The sequence below is a fragment of the Dermacentor albipictus genome, chromosome 3 (genome assembly GCF_038994185.2).
Source record: "Dermacentor albipictus isolate Rhodes 1998 colony chromosome 3, USDA_Dalb.pri_finalv2, whole genome shotgun sequence".
NCBI lineage: Eukaryota > Metazoa > Arthropoda > Arachnida > Ixodida > Ixodidae > Dermacentor > Dermacentor albipictus.
Window position 1 is genome coordinate 160,757,833 of NC_091823.1, and position 14,329 is coordinate 160,772,161.

The 14,329-nt window shown below is 46.9% G+C and overlaps 1 protein-coding gene across 5 annotated transcripts in view; it reads right to left on the reverse strand.

The window, feature by feature from the left end:
* The window catches only part of LOC135905187 (uncharacterized), a 260,327-nt gene that overhangs the window by 228,421 nt on the left and 17,577 nt on the right, over nucleotides 1-14,329 (reverse strand). For 4 of the 5 annotated variants that reach the window (XR_011512957.1, XM_070536240.1, XM_070536237.1 and 1 more), the window contains 2 exons: nucleotides 11,684-11,973; nucleotides 5-99 (listed from right to left, as the gene is read on the reverse strand). The gene's annotated coding sequence lies outside the window, so the exon portion shown is untranslated. The remainder of the gene's footprint in view (nucleotides 1-4; nucleotides 100-11,683; nucleotides 11,974-14,329) is intronic. The other variant, XM_070536239.1, reaches the window with a different exon arrangement.

Sequence of the window (14,329 nt, forward strand, 5' to 3'; positions counted from 1 at the left end):
TCACGTCAGATGAAGTCATGCTGGGACTCACTGGTACGTCACATCATGGCAGCACATGGTGTAAGATGGACACCGTAGCTGTACATTGTCCAGTACCTCCTGCAACAGATGGTTGAAAACTTCGTCAGGCAACTAGGCAACGATAGGAGTAACTGTGTTTCGACATCTTGTTCTTTTTTATTCAAAGGGTCCTTCAATGCGTAAAAGAGAAAGCATAGGGCTTCGGACGTGGAAGACGTGCTTAATATTTGGCGATTAACATTATACACATGTGCCGTTTGGCGCTTCGCTCAAAAAAGTGAACACAACGTAATTTTGAATCGCTGTGCCTTCAAAAAAGAACGTGGTGGACAAGCCACGTGCTGCGGTGCCCATGCGCGATGAGTTCACCATTAAGCCCAATTAAATTATAATGGCATGTGCGACGGATGTAGCCTATGGTATTTCTCTCTCACGCTGAGAATGCTACATGTTGGCCGGCCGGGCGCTGCTTAAACGTATTCACAAATCACAAAGCGTCTGTTAAGAGCTAGTCGTCATCGAACAAATGGGTCTGTGCTATTATGAATGCGACTGCGCTCGAGTATCTTCAGATGCTGTAGATCTGTCTAGGTACGAAGGCAGACTGCTACTTGAAAGTAAGGCAATTGTTTTCTTAAAAGGCAAGACATACCTTCCCTGTTTACTCAGGTTTCGGGCGACCGCCTTGCGGTTTCATGCTGTAGGATCGACGGCTATCTTGGCGCAATATCTATGGATACTTGAACAAAGATGTTAAGCTACTTGAATGAAAAGACCAGAGAACGGGCTGGTATTACGCATGCTGCTGACGAAGTCAGCGCACCTCTGTGCTGCACAAAAGAATGTCATATATAAAACCTGAACATATAATGTCGGCTCAGAGGCATCTGCAAATCACACTGATCATTTATCGGAATGGAAGTCTTATGTCTGAACGAATTATTTCGATTTGCTTAGTTTTATTGGAATTGGCCGCTGAGCAGGTGTCAATGCGTTTGTGGCAGTTCTTGGCCAATTCTTCAGAATGGATATGTTCCACCATGGTTCCTACATAAAACCCGAACTTACAATGTTGGTGCACATATATCTCTGAAGCTCACCGATCTTTATTCGAACAGTGATTAATAATTGGTTGATCCTTTAATTTTTTTCAGCCATTGGGTGTTTGCCACTAGGTGTTTATGGGCTTGTCTCAAAAGGACGCAAGAGGCACAGAATCTAAATGCTGCTATAAATGTACAGTAGGTCTCTACGCACACCCCTGCCATCGCCCTTCTCTCAACAAGCGTCATGCATCCCCTTCGTTTTTGACATCGCTGCGTCTACGTCTCCCACTGTGCGTCCCCCTGATTTGGAGTCTGCTTTCGGAATAGCATGTGTGCAATTTAATGTTTTAACATAAAACCAAGAATAGTATTCATCTGTCTCCTTTATTTACAGAGATGTATGCCCCTTTCTTTATTGAAGGCACATTAAATCTCCACTTTCCCCATTGTTCACATTGTCACGTAGCAAAACTATAAATGGCGAAAGGGAATCTTCATTGGGCCATCTTATTCCCTCAAAAGCAAGTTCCACCTAATTAAAGCAATACAAGAGCGGGGAACAGAGTCGGCGATTGTCAAAATCTAATAAACGGGTCAAGCGCATCGTCTTTTATACCGCAGTGGTGAAATGTTCCAATGTAATCGCTGGAACCCGCGTGTCTCCCAAAAAATTCTACACTATTCGCGTCGCGCATACATGCAATAATATTACACAAGGTTCTGTGACAGACAGCAGATGGAACGGTCGATAACATTCCAGAAACTTCCGATACATGCAGGCGCGTCTTGCGCTGTGCGACAACATTTGTTAGGCGGTGAAACATGTCGCCCAATAAAAATGAATAAGTACACGTGTCAATTTCTCCCTCTGAAAAAGCATCGAGCCGACGCTCCAAATAATCGAAAGCAACGAATAAAACACCCGTAGCAAAGAAACAACAAAATAAGGAAGTTCGTCAGCGTGCGTAAAGGGCTTCTTATCGGGCTCATTATGACCGTTTCAGATCGTGCTCAGCGCCGATGTGAATGCCAAATGCCTTCTGGCACGACCTCATAGTCTAGCTAGCCAATACGGCAGATCATCCTGCAGGGTCCGAAATAGCGTCCCAATGGTTTCTCACAGAGTCCTCGTCGGCGTGTCGGGGTCCAAACCCAAGCACGGTCGCCGGGATGGTAGTCGACGAAGCGTCATCGGAGGTTGTAGTGTCGGCTTTCGGTACGCCGCTGGTTCTTGATCTGTAGGCGGGCGAGCTGTCGGACCTTTTCCGCGCGCTGGAGATAGAGGGCGACGTCAAGACTGTCTTCGTCGGTGACGTGCGGCAGCATGGCGTCAAGAGTCGTCGGCGGTTTCTTTCCGTAAGCTAGCTTGAACGGGATGAACTGTGTTGTTTCTTGCACAGCCGTGTTGTAAGCGAAGGATACGTACGGCCGGACGGCATCCCAGGTCCTGTGTTCGACGTCCATGTGCATTGCGAGCATGTCGGCGAGGGTCTTGTGCAGGCGCTCCACAAGATCATTCGTCTGTGGGTGGTAGGCCGTTGTCCTCCAGTGCTTTGTCAGACTGTTCTGCAGAATGGCTGGGGTGGTCTCCGCTGTAAAGGCCGTTCCTCGGTCGGTAATGAGGACTTCTGGGGCGCCATGTCTCAGCAGGATGTCCTCGACGAAGAATTTTGCCACTTCCGTTGCGCTACCTTTCGGCAGAACTTTTGTTTCAGCGAAGTGGGTGACGTAGTCCGTCACCACGACGATCCACTATTTCCGGTTGTTGACGTCGGAAAGGATCCCAACAAGTCCGTCGCGATCGGCTGTAGTTATCCCGCTGGCCTTGCCGGTGGTGTCTTGCGTCGCTGACAGCCTCGAAACGTCTTGACGTAACTGGCGACGTCGGCGATCAGGCGCGGCCAGTAATACCTTTCCTGTATCCTCGACAGCGTCCGGGAGAATCCGTGCTGCCCAGCGGTCGCATCGTCATTCAGGGCGTGCAGTACTTCTGGACGCATCGCTAAGGGAACAAGAAGAAGGTAGTTGGCGCGGACTGGTGATAAGTTCTTCGTTCTCGCTTCAAAACAACCTACTAGTGAAGAAAACAATTCCCGCTTCAATGCCCTAGGGACAATGTCGGTGTGACCTAACAAATACTCGACAAGACTTTTTAGCTCCGGGTCTGCTCGTTGTTTTTCAGCGAAGTCTTCCGTGCTTATTGTTGCAAGAAAGGCGTCGTCATCCTCGTCATCTTGCGGCGGCAGGTCAATAGGGGCGTGTGATAGGCAATCGGCATCAGTGTTTTTCGTGGGGATTTGTAGGTTGCACTGATGTCATATGCTTGTAGGCTGAGGCTCCACCATGCCAGCTGTCCTGGAGATTCCTTTAAGTTCGCTAGCCGACGCAACGCATTATGGTCGCTCACGACTTTGAATGGCCTGCCATATAGATAAGGGTGAAACTTTGATGTAGCCCAAATGATGGGGAGGCATTCCTTTTCGGTCGTAGAATAAATTGCCTTCTGGTTTTGACAGCGAGCGGCTAGCGTAAGCTATCACCCGTTTAAATCTGTTTTTCCTCTCGGCTAGAACATTACCGAGGCGTAGGCTACTGGCGTGAGTATGAATTTGTGTATCGGCGTACTCGTCGAAGAGCGCAAATACCGGTGGTGACAACATGCACGTTTGAGTTCTGCAAATGTGTCGGCCTGCGGCGTTTCCCACTGGAACTCGACATCACATTTAGTTAGATGTGTCAACGCCTCAGCGATGCATGAAAAGTCCTTGACAAAGCGCCTATAGTAGGCGCACATGCCAAGGAATTGATGAACTGCCTTCTTATCGATGGGCTGCAGGAACTTTGTGATGGGCGCTGTATTCTGTGGGTCGGGGCGGACTCCAGATTTGCTGAAGACGTGGTCCAGGAACAGGAGCTCATTGTAAGAGAAGCGGCACTTTTGCGGCTTCAGAGGGAGCCATGAAGACTTCTTGGCCTCTAGTACTGTCGCAAGCCGCCTAAGGTGACCGTTCAAATTTCTGGCTAAAACGAGGACATCATCCACGTAAACAAGATAGGTTTGCCACTTCAACCCTGCTAACATCATGTCCATGACATGCTGCAGCATTGCAGGCGCCCAGCACAGTTCGAATGGCATAATCTTGAACTCGCAGAAGCCGTCTGGCGAGACGAAGGCGGTGTTTTTGCGCTCTCTCTCGTCGACATCTATTTGGCAGTAGCATAGACGCAAAAACGTAGGCTTTCGTCCTTTTCCTTCACTAGGACGAGAGGAGATGCACGCGGGCTTTTAGACGGCTGGATGAAGTCGTCAAGCAGGATTTCGTCGACTTGATGTTTTATAGCTTCACGTTCTCGCGTCGAAACTCAGTAAGGGCTCTGGCGGAGTGCTCGAGCGCACTCCTTGGTTATTATGCGATGTTTTGCGACTGGTGTTCGTCGAATCCTCGATGACGTGGAGTCTGTATCGTCGAAGCAGACTTCTGATCTGCTCCTGCTTGATCATGGTGAGACTTAGATTTATGACGAAGTGTGGTTCGGGAACCATGGACGTCGGGGTAGATGCGGCAGAGTCTGAGAAGACAAACGCATTGCTGGTTTCTAGAATTTCCGTGATATATGCGATCGTCGTGCTCTTGTTGGTGTCCTTGAACTGCTGGCTGACGTTCGCCAGCAACACTTTCGTTTTTTCTCCGTGAAGTCGAGCGATCCCTCTTGCGACACAAATTTCGCGGTCGAATAGTAGGCGTTGGTCACCCTCGATGACGCCGACGGCAATAACAATTCTTGAGCGGGACGGGATGCTGACTTGATCTTCGAGCACATTCAAAGCGTGGTGACAACGACAGCTCTCCGGCAGCATCGCTTGGTCTTCTGCCAGCGTTATCGACTTCGACTTCAGGTCCATGATTGCACCGCGTTGGTTCAGGAAATCCATGCCGAGAATGACGTCTCGTGAGCACTGTTGGAAGATAACGAAGGTGGCAGGGTAGGTCTGGTTCTGAACTGTAATTCTTGCTGTGCAGATTCTAGTCGGCGTTATTAGGTGTCCTCCAGCGGTCCGAATTTGAGGGCCTTCCCATGCTGTCTTAACCTTCTTCAAGGGGGTGGCAATGGGTGCACTTATGACCGAGTAGTCGGCTCCTGTGTCTACTAAGATTGTGACTGGGTGGCCGCCGAGAAGCACGTCGAGATCGGTGGCTCTTTGTTTTGCGTTGTAGTTAAGTGTTGGCGTCGGATCACGACTGCGTCGCGTTTGCGCCTCCATCGGTTTCTGCGTTCAGTTTTCTGGATATGGACTAATGGAGCAGGCCCGGGCTGGGCCAGTGTATGGTCGTCGTTGCGGCGACAGGTAGCGGCTTGGTGACGGTGAACTGGACGGTCGTCGAAGGCTCCACTTAGTAGCGGCGAGGTAGTCGGCGATATCGCGTGGTCGTTCGCCAAGCCATGCTATTCACTGCGTGTTTACAGGAGGTATTCAGAGACCTGGATTGGGAAGAATTGGGGATAAACGTTAATGGAGAATACCTTAGTAACTTGCGATTCGCTGATGATATTGCCTTGCTTAGTAACTCAGGGGATCAATTACAACGCATGCTCACTGACCTGGAGAGGCAAAGCAGAAGAGTGGGTCTAAAAATTAATCTGCAGAAAACTAAAGAAATGCTTAACAGTCTCGGAAGAGAACAGCAATTTACAATAGGCAGCGAGGCACTGGAAGTCGTAAGGGAATACATCTACTTAAGGCAGGTAGTGACGGCGGATCCGGATCATGAGACGGAAATAATCAGAAGAATAAGAATGGGCTGGGGTGCATTTGGCAGGCATTCTGAGATAATGAACAGCAGGTTGCCATTATCCCTCAAGAGAAAAGTATATAATAGCTGTGTCTTACCAGTACTCACCTACGGGGAGAAACCTGGAGGCTTACGAAAAGGGTTCTACTCAAATTGAGGACGACGCAACGAGCTATGCAAAGAAGAATGATAGGTGTAACGTTAAGGGATTAGAAAAGAGCAGATTGGGTGAGGGAACAAACGCGAGTTAATGACATTTTAGGTGAAATCAAGAAAAAGAAATTGGCATGGGCAGGACATGTAATGAGGAGGGAAGATAACCGATGGTCATTAAGGGTTACGGACTGGATCCCAAGGGAAGGGAAGCGTAGCAGGGGGTGGCAGAAAGTTAGGCGGGCGGATGAGATTAAGAAGTTTGCAGGCACGGCATGGCCACAATTAGTACATGACCGGGGTTGTTGGAGAAGTATGGGAGAGGCCTTTGCCCTGCAGTGGGCGTAACCAGGCTGTTGATGATGATGATGATGATGATGATGATGATGATGTTCGCCAAGCTGTGCTCGGGGCGGGTTAACGGCGAACCCTCGCGGTCCCATCTCCCGGTATGGGCATCGCCGGTAAGCATGACCCATTTCTCCGCAGTGGTTGCAGAACGGATGGTGGTAAGGAGCGCACCAGATGTCTCTCTTCCTCCCGTAGGTTCGCTGGACGATGGGTGGGCGAGCTGGCGGTGGGGGCGACGGACAGCACCACCGCCACTCTAACTGCGTCGTTACAGCGCGCTGGTACGGGAGCGGAGGGTTAATTTGATGGCGCGGCGCCGGCGGCGTAGGCCTTCGCTTCAGGCTGGACCTGTGATGATTCCGGCTTGCCTTCGGGAAGTTCCAGTGACCACTGGATTTCTTCTCTCACGACGTCAGCGATCGAAGCAACCTGGGGCTGGGATCTTGGGAACACCCTCTGGAGTTCCTCTAGCACGACCGTTCTGATGGTGAAAAGCAATAGGGTGGGGTCTGGCGGGCGGCGAGCTTAGGCCCAACATGTGGTCGAGCGAGAGAATGGCCTCCAACCTCAATACCTCGGTTGTAGAAAGCATGGAAATCAATCCGGAGGAAGCGGAGTGCTCATATGGATAGAAGTCGGGAGCACGAAGAAGCATGCCGAGCGGTCCGATTCTAACGCGCCCACTTAAGAAAAAGCAAGAGATAAATGTTCGCGCCCGCGCTGCCGCCCCACACAAAGTGTTGAGATGAGTCGTGGAAGCTTCCAGTATCCCGAACTTTCCTAGGGATCACTTTGAGACCATTATACGCCCTCCTGGATGGTTGAATGTTAAGAAGAGAGACCTTATCATAGTCAAGCGTGCGCTCGCCAAGACGTCTTCCATAACAGCGGAGCAGGTGCTCGACGACGCGTTGTGCACGAACTCCTCCCAGAACATTCTTGTTGTTGCAACGCCATCCGAGGCGAGCACGTGCATACGTCAGGGTTTCACAGATCTGTAGGGAAAATATCGTCATAGAAGTGGTAGCCTACGTGGCTGCATCGGATGACGCCTGTAAAGGAGTTCATTTGTAAGAGGCATGCGGCGGAGAAAGGAAAGAAAGGACGATGTGCACGTATCGGTCCGAACGGTACGGGTCCTGGAAGTGCATGATCTGGAGCTGTGAGCTGTGATCGGGATGAAGCGGCGCTGAGCTGGGATTATCGACGTGGCTCTTGGCCAAGAAGGTCGGAGCGTCAGCATCGCACTGGCGACAGGAGCCATGGAGGTTCGGTCAAGTCCGTGAAGCTGCCGAGCTAGGGTGTGGCCGTCAGCCTAAGCTTCGTTCGAGCGAGGCTCCTTGGACCTGCGGCAGCTTCTCATGGCAGTACCGGGTACTCCATGAAGGATCCACCTTCAGAGGCAGACCAGCACATACGATAGTCCCCGGGGCATCTCGTCGGCACTTGAAGTAGCGGCGGAAACCGGAGTTAAGCCTAATCAGTGAGGCCGGAGTGCACATCATCCGCGTAGTTCGGGACACCGGCATGCGGGACGAGGAATTGTACTTGACCTAATAAAAAATTACATAACAGACAGGCTATTGTATGCAACTTTCAAAAGTGATGTGCCGCAAAAATTGAAAATATTCAGAGGGGTACCGCGAGGATGAGTACTTGGGCCACTATTTTTTTATTTATACATAAATGACCCAGTTGAAGTGCCAAATTGCAAGAGTTTAATTTTGTATGCTAATTATGCTAACGTGTTTTTCGTCGCCAAAACACTTTCGCATATACAGCAGTTAGCCAATGAGTACTTAAATGCATTATCCATTTGGCTATGTAAGAACTAACAACAATTAAATGTAAATAAAACAAGATATATTACTTTCGGGCCAGAAATGAACGTTTTAAGGAACACATAATAAGACTATTTAATGACAGTAAAGTATTGGAGGGAGAGGCCCAGAAAATTTTAGGTGTCAGGTTTCAGTAATACCTGCTTTAACACACACGCTGAAACGTTAAAGGCAGAACTTTGTAAAGCTGTTGGTTGCCTCTTTAACCTTAGTGAGTTGCTGCCATTGTGGCTAATGAAGGTGCTCTATTACAGACTATTTCATTCCAGATTATTATACTGGTTATTATGGAATACCCCAAGAAACCAGAATTTATCTAAAATTACTGTATTACAGAAATGGGTACTGCGAAATTTTGAAAACTATAATGGACAGCCGCAGGGCTTATGTACTCAATTGTTTCTTAAGCCTGAAATACTAAGCGTAACGCAGGTATATACATTTAAAATAATAGAGCACATCAAAATCAATTATAGGAAATTGCTTCAATTAAACCTACACCAGAGAAGAAACATCTTAAGGACACCGAAAATTAGAACTTATTATGTAGACAGCATGTGAACTGTCAAATTCCCATTTTGTTAAATCGAATAGGGCAGGAAATTAGCTTTAAATGGACACATCAATAAAAACATTTTAGAAGGTGACGGTTAGATTACGATACTGCGTAAATTTGAGGTTTTCTTATGTGTTATCATGAAAATTTTACTTCTATTTCATTTTTGTGCGTTTGGAATTCATTAAGTTTATGCATGAATGCACTATATGTGAAATAAAAGCTGTGTAAATAATTGTTTGAGTTATCTTGAGCGAAAATTATGGTTCTCGGTATTTTCATGTACCAGAGTGCATTTACGCCGTACCTGTGCATATTGCTTTACATTTGTAAATTTCCGCTATTATATTTACTCTCTTTATTAACATTACTACTTTGTAGCTAATTGTACAAATTGTGTCTATATGTACCATCAAATATCATCACATTTCATTTCTTGTATATGCGCTTTCTCCACTTGAAATGCTCATCTGGAGCAAGAGCCCTTGTCAGGCTATATGCCTTGAGCTCTGGCATCATTTTCTTTTGCATATTGAAAGAAAGAATAAACTTCCTCTAAATGTGTGCCTAGTGCTTGCGTCATTGCACAGATCAGGTCGCAGCCATCTGGCTGAATAAACGTGTGGCGTAGTGCGTGCGCCTCTGGGCACGTGACGGCGCAGCCAGTTGGGCGCCCCTCATGAGTGTTTAAAATGAACGCATAAGGTAAAAAGAAATATTCTCTGGTGGCACTTCGCTGAGCGCTCCCTGGAGTTATGAATTCCTCGCGCGCAAGCGAGCGTGTTGCAACGCTTGTCGCGTTATCATTTGGCCTTACCGAGGCACAATTAGAACGCAGGCGAAAGCTTGTGCGGACAAGGAAGGAGCTTAAATATACATTTCACCAAAGCGACTATAATGCTTTCGCATTCCCACACGTAAGCAGTCTTAAGAGTCAGCCAAATTTTCATTACATCCATAATTTGCGAAGAGTGTAACAGAAGGTCCCTAGCTAATGTATGCGGCCGATATACTGCTACTAGCGGACGGCGCAAGACATTTGCAGAGACTTGCGAATATGTGTTGCAGTTTAGTGACAAATAGCGCTCTAATTCAGCACCCAGAAATCGGTACTTCTGATGTTTATTCAAGGGACGAGCTAGGACGTGATATCAATTCAATAGCAAGACATACGCATAATCAAGCAATGTAGATTGGCGCATACCTTGATGTATACATAAATGCAGCACACTCAAGCGTCCACTAAGACAGTCAGACAGAAGAATGAAGGGGAAGCGGGAGAATGCAATAATGAAAAAACAACACTTTGGGCTGCAATATATATGAGGTAGTGCGAGAAATCTGGAAGGAGGCAATGATGCCAGGGCGAACTTTCGCAAATGACATTCGGTGCTTAAAAAAATCATATGTGTCGGAGTTATAGGCTGACCAGAGGTCGGTAGGCCAGTTGGCCTCGGGGCCTGTAGGAGAACTGCAAATTAGGTAGTGCGCGGCGACATTGGTTGGGCCTCCTTGACGCCAGAGATACACATAAAGAAAGCAGTTTCTAAGGAAGACTCAGGAACATATGACAATGAACGGGCGGCTAAAGCGCTTAAATATGTGCGCCTCAAAGGCGTGGACGCAAAATGGACGAAGAGCTCAAGAAACTTGGCAACCAGGTACAGGGTGATTGAAAGCGTAATTGACGACCGGGAATAATAGAAACGGTGTGGGAAAAACAGAGACAGTAAATCAGACGCAGAGAGACGGAAACAAAGATAACCTGGTGATTTACTAGAATTGCAAGAAAGGAACGAGAAATAAAATCTATGATATAACACAAAGGCCGTATCGTGCTATTTGAGGCCCGAGCAGGTTGCCAAAGAATAAAAACAAAGCGGAGCAAATATTTGGAACAAGATGAGGCTTGAGTATGCTGCAGCACTTATCACCAAGCACATCCAGCACATGCAAGCACGATCTGCTGGAATGCAAAAGGAAACCCATATGAAACGTCTACCTTCCAAAAGCGCTGCGGTTTAAAGAGGTTGTAAGTATTCACTGGTCAGGATGAGAGATAAACAGGCGAAGCGCGGAGTATTGGTGAAAAATACAGTGAATGAATTATTAGGGCCGGATCTTTTACAGGCATAACGAACTATGCAAGGTATAGATAAAAGATTTATGGAAGAGAGAAAACGTTAAAAAGAAAAAAAATGCTTGGCTGATAAACCTCTAGAGGTTATTTGATTAACGCTAGTAGGCTAGGTGACTATTTGTCACCACCCCGTTTCGGAGAGAATCCTAATACATCATCATCACTTTCATTATTATCGTCGTAATCACCAGTGGCATGGTTCATCTCTGCAATGTACCGCGTTATTTTGTGCCGTCTGAATTTAGAGTTTATCGATGGGAGGCCGGAGCGATGGGAGGCTGGAGAACGGGCTTACGTGCGAATAATACGCCTCAGAGAGCTTGAACGTAAGGAGGCGCGTCCTTAAGAATTATAGTGGCATGTGAACTACAGCGCTGGTATTGTTTATGAAACATGCACACACAAAAGGCGCACACAAACACGTACGCAGGCCGTGCACACATACACATACACGGCCGGTTGCTCACACCAGCCTATTAATGTTCTGAAATACACCAGAAGCGATCAAAAACGCTATGTGCGCGTTTTGGTGCTCTGGGAGAATCAGATAATTCTATAAAATGCTGGGCGTAGTAAGTGTGATGAGGTTCTTTCAATTAATTATTCGTTGCAGAGGCACAGTCTCAGCGCATGAAGTGGCGAAGTCGTTCGTTACCGCACTGCAAACCATTAATTAAATAATATCCAGCACAAAGAGAAACAAAGTCTACAAACTGATAAAGCACATACACATACAAAAAATTAAATCTCCAAAAATAGTGTCAAAGTGAAAAAGGGCCTACCGTTTCATGTTCTCCAGTGGAGCTGTGAGATGAGCTCAAGGTGGCGACTGAGGCCGCCCTCGAAGCATAAAAGCGGTGCTGAAGGCAGGCACTGTTGAGGAAAAATCCTGGTCTCCCGCAGGCGAACAACTGGGATCCAGTAATGCAGGAGTAGGTCCGGTTGCGACGTTGCGAACACGGGCGGGTGGCCTTGGCACGGTAGAGTTCTCGACGCCGGACATCAAGTCCAATGGCTTCACCTCTGCTCCCGGTGCATCGGCTTCAATGTCCCGACGTCGCTCGGCATCTTCCTGCGTACAATTATGAGAACGCGGTTCATGAGAACGCCGTAAAACGCTCCTAGAAGGTCGCCCTGGTACAGTAAAAGGCACAAAGCATGCGCCTGACGACTTCACTCCTGCCCCTGGAGCACTGGCGAACTCCTTCCTCCGCACAGGCTTTTTTCCACGCATCGACGGCTTCTTCTTTTCTCTCTGCTCGCTTGTCGTTGCTGCTGTTCTAATTCTTTCTTGTCTTGTCTTGGCTTGTGTCCCAGACAGTGGCGCGAACCCACTATGGGGGATTGGCCAAGAAGCAGGCGGTTTTCCGTAAGGTTAGAAGTACAGAGAAACTAGATTTGAATACTGCTGCGTGGGACGATAGAACTGTAATTTAGACTTGCAATAAAAATATTGTTGAGAATTTTGATAAAATAATTTAGCGTAAAGAAATGAAATAATAGAAACTATGGATTATTGTAGAAAATCAGCAATGTATTCTTTTTTTCTCTGTAATAAGATTGTAAACTGCAAGAAAAGCATCCCCTTGGCTGGATCCCCGTGAAGGCGCCCCAAAAGAAAGAATGCTTGGCGAGGTTATCGATATGCCAAGTTTGGCAAATGAGTATTATATTTTTCTTTGCCTTAGCAAGCGGCGGCATGAGAGAAAATATTGTTCGATAGTTTCAGGACCCTGCAAAAAGAACACAGAGGGGACATAGCGAGACCATACCTGTGTAAGTAAATATTTAGAGGAGGTATACGAGATCTCAATTTTGTAAAAGATGCTCCCAATTGCCTTGAAGTGCACCAATTAATATTCCATGGGAAGTCAAGATTGTGGAATTCAGAACACGGTGTTAGCATGGATATTGCAGAATTTTGAGATATAGCGAAATTTCTGTACCTAGCCGCGGTGACATAAGCTGATGTCGGCAAAACAGATGATAGGGCCGTTCAGGGATGCTCATCGAGTGAATCGGCCATTTCATTCAAGTGCAACCCATGATGTCCCGATACCCAAAGCAAACATACTTTTTCCTAAGTACGGAGGTACCATCGAACGAAATGTTCTTTGAATTGCTGAATTTAAGGATGCAGTTAGTGCTGTGCATACAGATAGAGAGTCGGTCACAATAACAGCTAATGGGTATTTTGGGGGGAGTTTTCGTAATGCTAATATAATCGCTAATAATTCTGCCTGAAATATAGCTGTGAAGTCGGGAAGGCGAAGGGAGTAGGACCATTGAAGAGATTCAGAGAAGATCCCCACTCCTGCCTTCTCATTGCAAACACAAGCGTCAGTAGCTATTACGTTGTCAGTGGTTAGCTGGTGTAGGTGGCCATGTAAGATATTATATCTCGCCTTGGTAATATTTTAGTATGAGTAGGAAATATGTCCTCGAACTCAATGTTGAGCTCTGTAAAGGTATCATTTGAGTGGTAAACATGGCGTATGGACACATCCAAATTTTGTAACTGTGCTTGCACGAATACTATTTGAGGACTGTGGAATCCCGACCCCGATACTTGGAAAAACTCAGAAGGCTCAGTGATAATAGCATATTGCGTACGTCTTTTTAAATAGTCATGAATTTTTAAAAATGTCTGAACCATAAGTATGCGGAATCTGCAATCTAGGGTGGGTACATGAGCTTCCTGATATAAAACACCGTTGGCAACAAATCTGGGTAGCCCAAGGCATGACCGTAGAGCTGCTCTTTCTAAAAGTATGAGAGGTTTACTTTTGTAGGTGGGGCCACCGGAAAATATCACGCAGCCGAATTCTTATATGCGCCGAACATAAATTTTGTAGATCATCAGTAAGGTATCCCTGCGTAGTCCAGAGTGACGGTGGCTGAGCCGGCGGAGCATAGGTACAGCTCGTTCTGCCTTTGTTTTAATATGTTCAATGTGACTGCGCCAGGTAAGTTTGCCATCGTAAATGACACCAAGGTACTTGACTTCGTCAACTTGAGGAGTGATTTCCTGTCGGTATTGTAAAGTTATATGCACCTGTGCAGTTAATGGGAATACTAATACCGCACTTTTGCTAATATTTAACGACATGCATAATCCCTCTAGCGATGTCTCCAGCATTCCTAAGTAATTCTGCAACGACTGTTGTAGTGAATGTATATTATTCGCGCACGTCAAAAATGCGATATCGTCCGCGTGAACATAAACATGTACTTCCGGACACAAAAGACTTGTGCTCAGGGAAATGTTAAATAATCTAGGGGAAAGAACGGAACCCTGTGGTACACCTCTTGTCTGCTTGTGTTTGGACGTCGAAATGCCGTGTTCGTAAGAAAAAAACGGTCTATCTCTTATAAATTCATAGATCCAAGCGGTTCTATGTTTTGGGAAATTCGTAGACTAAAGTTTA